This window comes from Eschscholzia californica, unplaced genomic scaffold, assembly GCF_041429995.1.
Source record: "Eschscholzia californica isolate CP2 unplaced genomic scaffold, dmEscCali1.0.p SCAF_2, whole genome shotgun sequence".
Classification (NCBI taxonomy): domain Eukaryota; kingdom Viridiplantae; phylum Streptophyta; class Magnoliopsida; order Ranunculales; family Papaveraceae; genus Eschscholzia; species Eschscholzia californica.
The window spans coordinates 23161785-23172114 of NW_028238309.1; the positions used below are offsets into that span (position 1 = coordinate 23161785).

At 35.7% G+C, this 10330-nt stretch overlaps 1 long non-coding RNA gene across 2 annotated transcripts; it reads right to left on the minus strand.

Annotated features, from left to right (window-relative positions):
• Positions 1–352: 352 nt before the first annotated feature.
• Positions 353–10079, minus strand: LOC147556992 (uncharacterized). Of its 2 annotated transcripts, XR_015233698.1 has the most exons (12): positions 9947–10079; positions 9300–9813; positions 6509–6613; positions 5205–6430; positions 4898–4958; positions 3118–4735; positions 2849–2974; positions 1990–2110; positions 1316–1360; positions 990–1034; positions 789–845; positions 353–578 (listed from the first exon to the last, which is right to left on the minus strand). It is a non-coding gene; the product is annotated as an uncharacterized LOC147556992 (long non-coding RNA). The 2 variants fall into 2 exon arrangements; XR_015233699.1 differs by lacking the exons at positions 1990–2110; positions 2849–2974; positions 3118–4735; ... (3 more) ...; positions 9300–9813; positions 9947–10079 and adding an exon at positions 1811–1957 and having other exon boundaries at positions 353–1266; positions 1316–1681.
• Positions 10080–10330: the final 251 nt, after the last annotated feature.

The window sequence follows — 10330 nt, forward strand, 5'->3', positions numbered from 1 at the left end:
GGAATGTCTCACATCACTGGGAAAGAAGAAAAGAACTTTTCAAGCTTCTGCAAACACATCTCTAACAAGTATAAAAACTGAAAACACAGAGAGAGAGAGAGAGAGAGAGAGAGAGAGACATCCACAGGACTACAGAGGATTGGAAAACAATGGAATGTCTCACATCACTGGGAAAGAAGAAAAGAACTTTTCAAGCTTCTGCAAACACATCTCTAACAAGTATAAAAACTGAAAACACAGAGAGAGAGAGAGAGAGAGAGAGAGAGAGATCCCCCTTCCAATATAACAGAACATTAAGATCAAATCGGCTTGGACCTCAGACAGCAAAATCTCTTCTAAGAAAACAAATTAACATCTCCTTAAAACACCAGTCAACTTGGAAACCAAAACAAAAAGGAGTTCATCACATTTTAGGTAATTAAAAGATAGAGCAAGATTCTTATAATATATCATGCTAGAAATTGAAAAGTGAAAACCAATGAACAAATAAATTCTTCCGCTATCAAATATAAGATCGAATTAGATGTGTAGCTGAATCCAGTGACAATTGAGATTTCCAAAATGAATAACTAGCAAATCTGCATAAGCAATCAACCGATTAAGAACGAAATCCAACCACTAATCAGGCACAATTAAGCACGTAATTTAGATGCTCGAAATGCAAATAAGAAACTATAGTAAATCAACCACAAAACCGTAGACCAGTATAACGCAAACTACTTTCAGGCACCGCTCAATCAGCAAAAGATCCGGCAACTAATAAGCAGGAATAAGGATGAAGAGAAAACTTGAAGGCATAGATAAAGTATGGCAAAACAGAAGTAGGAATCACCCCGCGAAGAACCCTGAGAAAGAGAACAAAAACAAATTGTCTAATCAATTCAAGTAGAACAGCTAAAGACAAAAGAAACGGAAACCTGAAGCAGAAAGATCAATCAACAAAGCCTGTCACAGAAAATTAAAGAACCCAGTCCTCAAAAATGGAATACCGCGACAACGAGAGATGACGAGAATGTTTTAGGTACTGCAGGTTCCTGGAAAAGTATTTAATAAATTCACCATTTCTATTTGCATGACTAACACCTTCATAAACAAACAATAAGGAAGGAGAACTTCAACAGAACAATAGGAGATAGAAAACCCCCCTCTCAATTCTCAAAACAAGGTTATTACTCTCTAGAGGAAGTCCTATTCTCACAAAATAAAAGAAGCAAGTTCAGAAAGCACTTCCACACAGTTAACTCGACATAGCGGACACCAATCATCCTAAAAAGAAAGGAAGTAGATTGGCCTTTTAACACGTTGCCTCTCTCACATGTTACATAGCAAATTAAGAATAGCCTCCCCAACAAAGAGATGCCTGCGAAAGAGAACGAAAAGCACATATATACATCAATTCAAGAAGATATGAAGAAAGAAAAGAAACTGAATAAAGAAAGTTCAATAAGGTAACGCCCTTTCCACAAAACAAAAGAGCCTAGCCCTCAAATTGATCACCCTTTTCGGAAAGGATTAAGTAGATTCATTATGTCTATTTACATAACTAACACCTTCATAAAGAAACAATAAGGAAGGAGGCTTCTTTCGGACAATAAAGGATAGGAAAACCCGGCCATTTCACAAAACAATTTAATGTCTCTCTGCCTCTCTGGAGTAAGTCCAGTTCTCAGTTCTCACATCCCTGTGAAAAAACAAATGAACTTTTCATGCTTTTATGACTACCCCTCTAACAAGGAAAAGTTTGAAAAAGCAAGTGACAGCAAACCCCCTTCCAAATAAATAATGCATTAATAATTGGAAATGACAGAACCTTAAGAGGCAAATGGAATGGAAAATCGACAGGAAGATCTCTTTTAAGAAAACCAACAATTAACGCAATTTAGGACTACACATATTGGAAAATGAAAATATTACCAAGATTCTTTAAATATGGCACACCTGAAACCAGCAATGTTTCCTTAGGGAAGGAGAAAAACACAGACAACCTACCTATGGATATCGCACATTGCTCAGTGGAGGTCGCTCCAATTCGTAGATCCCTGGAGAAAAACAAATGAATTGCATGTGCCAACTACATCCCAGTTAAATCCTCATAGTTGTCCCCTTCCTCCTACCAAACAACAAAGTAAATAAATACTTATAAGTACAATAAAGGCAACAAAAACAAAGAATGCGGGTAGATTAAAAAGCCACCGCCTTCACCATGGAAACACAGGAAAAAGAGATGAACTAAGAAAATTGGAATGATTGCATAAGGTTCACTCTGTGGAAAGATTTTAATTTTTGGTCCCCAAACCCTCCCACAAATAGAAAATCAACAAACTAAAATCTTGTTGACAAGAAGCAGGATACCAACTGTTGAAAACAACAATCAATTCAAACCTTTCTTAAAGATAAACCCTTAATAGGAGTATCAATAAATCACTGTGTTACAGATATTCGCAGATCGAAACGATAAACCTTCCCATGGCAATGGCTTAAAGTTATGCCAAAGCAACTATACCCAACAAAGCAATCCAAATTAGAATTTGGTGGTTATAGATCATTATCAAGATACTAAACCAAAAGATAAACCTTCCGCTCACTAAGATGATGTTTTAAAGTTATGTCAAAGCAACTATATCGACTAGCATGACAAAACCAGAGAGGATACCTACGTATCCGTGAAGAATAACCAAACGCGAGAACAGATTCTAGATTAAAAGTTATAGAAAGACTAGTTAATGTCAAAAGTTTCTATATTGACATATCCAAATACATCAACAAAGTGACCTTGCGGTTTCCCCAAAATCAACATCGGAGACCACATAGCAAAGGCTAAATTAGAATGATTATGAATGTGCTTTACCTGAAGAAAAATCAGATTAATGAACTGTTGCTGGTTTAAACCACCAGCTTAATAAGCAAGCAAGTTCATCCGGATGTGGATTTTCTCGTGCGTATAGACATGTCAAGATCGGCATCAGAACAATCTCTAAAGCAGTTAAAAAGTAAATATCAGCAGCCATACCCATTAACATGAATGGATACCTAAGCTTCTGTAAAGAAAAACCCAATTGAGAATAGATTCCAGATAAACAGTAACTGAATAGCAAGATCATGTTTAAGTTTCTATACCGACATATCTGATTCATGAACACAGCTGATCTTAGTAGTTGCTTGAAAGCTTCCTTGGTTGGAAGACACACAGATCGGGCTCAATTTGAAGAACATGAATCTATGTTTTCCCCCTTAAGAGCAATAGAATCAATAAACTGTTCTTTGTTTAAACCACCAGCGTAACAACTATTGAAAGTGATCCTGATGTGGATCATATCGTGCACATAGCATGATAAATTAATAAACCACAGTTGTCCTAAAATACCAACAACTAAGAAAAGGGTCCCACAACACGTTAGCGAATGGAATATAGAACAAAATTCTCAATTTATACAAGTTAGAAACTAAAAGATAAACGAAACTTAAATGATACTTTATCTCTTGGGTACTTGGGAAAGACAGGTAGCAGATTTTTTTTAATATCACAATCTGAATATATTTGGTAAGCAATTAGGTAATAATACCCTCAACACCCTGAAGAGAAAACCAGATCGTGTCTCGTTGCAAATACCTGGGAAACATCAAATGGTTTTTGATGAGTCAATCATTATTCTCAAACAAGGATAAAAATCAAAGAAGCAAGTTCAGAAGCCCCCTTCACACAGTTAACTTCACAATGTTGACCATAATCCTCCTACTAAACCAATACACTATGACAGAATATGACTAACCACCCATCATGAAGATCCTTCGTGAGGAGAACAAAAATAAATTATGTCTATCAATTCAAGTAGACAACCTAATGAAGAAATAAACAGAAACTGAAACAGTAAAGTTCAATTAGAAAGAAAATAAAAGAACCCAGTTCTCAAATAGAACACCACTACGACACGAGAATACTACTGCAGGTTCCTGAAAAAATATCAGCAGATTCATTGTTTCTGTATGAGAAGGAAAACCTAACACAGACCTCCATCAGAACTCCAAACGTTTTTCTTAATAGCTTCAGAAGGTCGGCAGCACCAACAACCGTAATGCAAATCTGCTACACAAACAACTTAAAATAAGGACTCCCCCAAGTAAGAACAAGTGATTTTCCAGCACAATCCGTAGTCCTAGAATATGGAAGATCAAGATGAGTACTGGATAGCAAACTTCCACTGACATTTTGCCGAATAATTTAATGCAATTGCAAACAAATAGCGTAAAGATATCGCCTAAAATGGATAAGAAACTTCTACAATTGGGTGTAGAAAACCTTCTTCAAGAAGAAACCATCAAACTATGTCAACCTAATTCCATGCAGCATAAAAGAAATCAAGAAAGATAGTCTTCATGGAAATACAAGAAATTCAATGTTATAGTACAAAAAACCCAAATAAAGCAAAAGTTCCAGACAAATTATAGGGAAGAATTCGAACACTACAGCTTTTAACATGAGAGAGCTTCCATCCCGCAACAGGTGCTAAATCCTAGGAGGTGAAGGAATTTTTAATACGGCAGGAAAATGGACAAATTATAAACAAAGCTTTAAGGAGAATAAAAAGTAGAAACCCCCTTGAGATTGAACAAGTAAGCTTAAATCCAAGTCCTAGTATACCAAATGTCGGCGATCATCTGAATCTGGACCAGCAAAATCACGCAAATACCACTGTTATATCCAACTGCATCTTATAGTCGTCGCAACGAACATAACCTAAAAACAAAAATTTAGCTACAGAAAACTTCCTTCAAAAAAGAACCATGCCGGTTCTTCAAGGGTTGAAGCCTAATAACCGTGCGAAAATGAGGAAGGGAGTTCAAAAGAACAAAAGTGAACTAATAAAAGAAAAATTAAGTTTTTAGGGTTCAATCAAACCTTATTGTTTCCTAAATCAATTGCAACCAGGTACGGAGTGCTAATACCTCCAACGCAGACCCTAGAATAAGAAGAAAGAAATTGCACGTACTCAATAGTCAAATAAATAACCTATGAACTAAGAGATCAAGATTTATTAATCCCCTAGGACGAGGAAAACGTAACCAGACCGAGCGAAAACTAGGTCGTGTCTCCTTGGAGTTGGACCAAGTTGCAAATCCCAGGAAAACATTAATTGATTTTCCTTCCACTAATTATAGTTCCTCTAACAAGTACAGAAATCAAAGAAGCAAGTTCAAAAAATGACCCTTCACACAGGTGATTTGACAAAGTTGACCCCAATCATCCTAGCAAACAAATAAGAACCAAATGAGTACTTATAACTATTGAAAACACCGTAAAAAGAAAGGAACTAGAATGGCTTTTATCCCTTCGCCTCTCTGACATTAACATGGCAGAATAAGACTAGTCGTCCCATGATCCCATCACATAGATGCATGAGAAAGAGAACATAAACAAATACGTAAATCAATTCAAGATGTGAAGAAAGAAAAAACTAAGAAGAAAGTTCAATAAGATAACCCCTTCCAATATAAACACATCTCTAACAAGTACAAAAATTGAAAAAGCAAAGACGGAACTTTTAGATGCAAATCAGGTTGGACTCCAAACAGGAAAATCTCTTATATGAAATCAAATTAATGTCTCCCCTTATGACCTGTCATCCTTGAAACCAAAAAGGAGTTCAAGACATGTTAGGGAATGAAAAGATAGAGCAAGATTCTTAAAATAAAGCACGCTGAAAACTGAAAACAAAATTTATCAGTCTACGGTTTCCCCCAGGTACATGAGAAAGGCACGGAAAAGTCGGTCTTTGGGAATGAGGTACTCCTGAAAGGTATTAAATAAATTTGATGTTCTTAATATAGAGAGGTACAACCTCATACAGAGTTATAAACGACAAATGACAAAGAATGGACATTGTGGAACCAATGTGAAGTAGAAAACCCCCTTTAGACAAAAGAAGAGAGCCCATTCTTCCTCCAGAAGCCACCAACTTTCCTGTACAACATCGTGAAACTTTTAACAATGCATATTAGATTAGTAACGATGAACTAAGAAAATTGGAAGGATTGCACAAACTACACTCCATGTAAAGATTTTCATTTTTGGTCCCAAAACCCTCCCACGAAAAAGAAAATCAACAGACTGATATCTCGTTAACAAGAAGCATGTAACCAACTGGAGAAAACAACAATCAATTCTAACAATTCTCAATGTTAAAACCTTAATCCAAGTATCAATAAATCACTGCAAGTCGAATCAATAAACCTTCAATGACCAAGATGATAGCTCAGAGTTATGCCAAAGCATATACCAAAAACAGCAATCCATTAATCAGAATTTGGTGGTTATAGATCATTATAAAGATATCAAACAAAAAGATAAACCTTCCCCTCACCAAGATGATTTTTTGAGTCAAAGCAACTATATCGACTAGCACGAACAAATCCAGAGACGTTACCTGCTTATCTGTGAAGAACAACCAGAGAGAATAGATTCTAGATTGACATTAACAGAAAAACTAGTTAATGTCAAAAGTTTCTGTACCGAAATATCCAAATACATAAACAAAGTGATCTTGCAGTTTCCTCGAGATCTTCCTTGGAGACCACACAGCAACGGCTCAATAGAATGAATATGAATGTGCTTTACCTGAAGAAAAATCATATCAATAAACTGTTGCTGGTTTAAACCACCAGAATAACAATTACGCAAGATCATGCGCATGTGGATCTTATCGTGCAATATCAATGAACTAATAACACCCTCCATTGTCAAATATAAAAGCGAACCACAGTTAGATGCTCAAAATGCAAATAAAAAGAAATGAACTTTTCATGCTTCTATAACTATCCCTCTAACAATTAAACTTTTTTTAAAAGCAAGTTAATAGACAGAAAACACCCTTCATAAACAACTCAATAGTAATTGGAAACGAAGAAACCAAAAGATGCAAATTTGAATGGAACTCGACAGGAAGATCTCTTCTAAGAAAAGAAATTAACACTTCCTCTGAACACCAATCATCCTCAAAATCGAAAAACAAAAAGAGTTCACCACATGTTAAGGAATGCAAATATGGAGAAATATTCTTAAAATGAAACACGCTGCTAAATCAGAAACTGAAAGAGAACTTAATAGAGTACTGTTTACCCGAAAGACGTGCTAAATCAGAAAAAATAAACCTTCAGAGGAAACTAGATTGTGTCTTATTGGAGTTGGACCAAGCTGCATATCCTAGGAAACATCAATTGAAAAGGAAATACAGGTTTCAAACAAATGATAAGGAAGAAATCCAACCACTTAACTTTTTATCAGGAGAGCACTTCCGTTCCGCAACAGGCACCAAATCTTAAGAGTAACGTGTTGGAATTTTTAATACGGTAGCAAAATTGAATGCATTGAAAACTAAGTTTTGAGAAAAGCAACTCAAGTAGAAAACCCCCTTACGGTTGAACGGGGGTCAGCATAACCCGAGTCCTAAAATATACAATACCAGTGATCATCTGAATCTGGACAACCAAACTCACACAAATAGCACCGCTAAACCCAACTGCATCTAGTAGTTGTCAGAATGAACATAACCAAAAAACAAAAACTTTCTCCCATGTATCAAGGGTAGAAAGTTCCCTTCAAAAGAAGAACCATACCAGTTCGTCAAGTGTTAAACCCTAATCAGCGTGGAAAATGAGGAAGGGAGGTTGAGAAAAAGAAAGAAAGTGAAACTAATAAAGGCTCAATTGAAACATAACTGCTTCCTAAATCAGATTACGACCAGATAAAGAGTGCAAAAACTTCCAATTTCCAAAAAAGAAAGAGAAAGGAATTGCATGTACTACATAGAAAAGTGAAGGAATAACTTTTGGTAAACATTCGAATGTGATAAAAACCTACACAAAAACCAAATACCCTCTAAATAATCCGCTTGAAATTGACGTAGAACATTGTGAAACTTATTATATTGCATATTTGATATTTCAGTATGGACAATGAACTGAACAACCTCTAACGCATTGCATATTTCCCAGTAGAAGTGTGCTACCAACTGGAAAAAAACAACAATAACTTCAAAGACATTATCAAAGTTTAACTCCAGGTTGTAACATACAGGTTCAAGCAGACCACCTAAAGAAAGAAAGAAAAAGAAACTGAAAGCAGAAAGTTCAATCAACAAAACCCCTTCACAGAAAGTAAAAGAACCTAGTCCTCAAAAATGGACAACCACGACGACACGAGAGTAGGTACTACAGGATCTCGAAAAAGTATTCAATAAATTCACCATTTCTATATTTGTATAACTAACACCTTCATAAACCAACAATAAGGCAGAGAACTTCAACAGAACAATAGGAGATAAAGCAAAAACTCAATTTTCAAAACAAGGTTATTCCTCCCTGGAGAAAGTCCTATTCTCACAAAATCAAAGAAGCAAGTTCAAATAGCCGTATCACAAAACAACATAATGTGTCCCTGGAATAAGTCCAGTTCTCACATCCTTGTGAAAAAAAGTCAAAAACAAATGAACTTTTCATGCTTATATAATTGCCTTTCTAACAAGGAAAAGATTGAAAAAGCAAGTGACCAAAAACCCCCCTTTCAAATTTACAATGCATTAGTAATTGGAAGGGAGGGAACCCTAAAAGGCAAATTTGAATTGAAATGCAAAGAAAACAAATTAACGTCTCCTCTAAACACCAATCTTCCTCAAATCGAAAAAGAAAAGGAGTTCATCACATGTTAAGGGATGAAAGTAAAACCTAATAGTTTACTGTTTCCCCGAAGGGCTTGAGAAAAGCACGGACAGTTGGGTCTTTGGGTATTTGGTTCCATAAATGATGAAAACAGGAAACCCCTCTGGGAGAAAGCCAAATAATATCTCCTAGGAGTATCAAATTTGTAGATTTCCCTTGCAAAACCAAATGAATTTTGCAAGCACAAATTATTATTCCTTTAACATGGATAAAAATCAAAGAAGCAAGTTAAGAAAACACCGACTCGTCCTCGAAACCGCAAAAATAATGGAGGACTGCACGGAATGGAAAAGTATTGCAGGATTCTAAAATAATGGCACACTAGAAAAAACCAAAACTATATATTAGTAATGTTTTGCCGAGGGCATGAGAAACACATAGACAACTGAACCAATCAATAGATTAAAAGTTATCAACATAAATAGGTATACCCTGATGCATAGGTTACATAAATAGGAGAGCTTTATGTAACCTATGGAAACCAAAGCGATACTATTAACACAAACGGATACCTAAACTTCTGTAAAGAAAAAAAGTTTCAAAATAAACAGTAACGGAAAAAGTAGATTATGTTTAAGTTTCTATACCGACATATCCAAATGCATTAACACGGCTGATCTCACTGTTTGCCCGAAATCTTTCTCCCAAGCGATGCAACTGGGCTCAATTGGAAGAATTTCCCCCTGAAGAGCAATCAAATCAATAAACTGTTATTGGTTGAAACCACCACCAGGGCAAGTATTGAAGGTGATCCTGATGTGTAAGACATGATAAGATCGGCATCAGAATCATTCTCTAAAGCCATTAAAAAGTAATTATTAATGAACAAATAATCCCATTCCATATCAAATACAAACTTGAATCCCCTTTGTAGTTGAATCCAGATCTCCCAAATTGACTAACTATGGAATCTGCAGAAGCAATCAACTGATCAAGAACGAAATCCAAACCATATTATACTACCCTAATCAGAGAAACGATCAGAGAATGAAATTTAGATGTTTGAAAGGAAACAAAAAATAGAGAAACCAACTTAGCCACGAAACCCTAGATTAGTCAAAAAGCAAACCGCTTGTATCGTCGTCTGGACAGCGGAAGTTCCTGCCAGGAAAACGGAAAAATAAGGAATAACAAAAACCCTAAGAGAGGAAGGAAGAGAAGAAGATAGTAGAAAGAGAAACAAAAAAAGCCCTAACAGATAGTAGAAAGAGAAAACGGAAGGAAGAACAAAAACCTAAACAGAAGAAGGAAGGAAGAGACGGAAAGAGTAGAAAGAGAAAACTGAAGAGGAAGGAGGTCGTGAACTCGTTTCTTTTATTTTGTATGGTTTAGGGGGATTTATTTCGACCGTTGAGTTTGAATTGAACAGTTAGGTTAAGACACTTCACAGGACTTTGGGAGTATTTTTTATTTTTATTTTGAGAAATTAACTACTATCTACTTTAGTAGTTACAAGACATTGATACATCATGAAAGTGTGATAAGCACGATAATCGCCTAAGTTAAACTTATAAAAAAAAGGTCTAAAGTCCAACAACACGAAAGAAGTCTAAAGCCAAACAAATTTATTACATTATTTATACTTTTAATAACCCAAGTCGTCAACACTTGGTTCCCA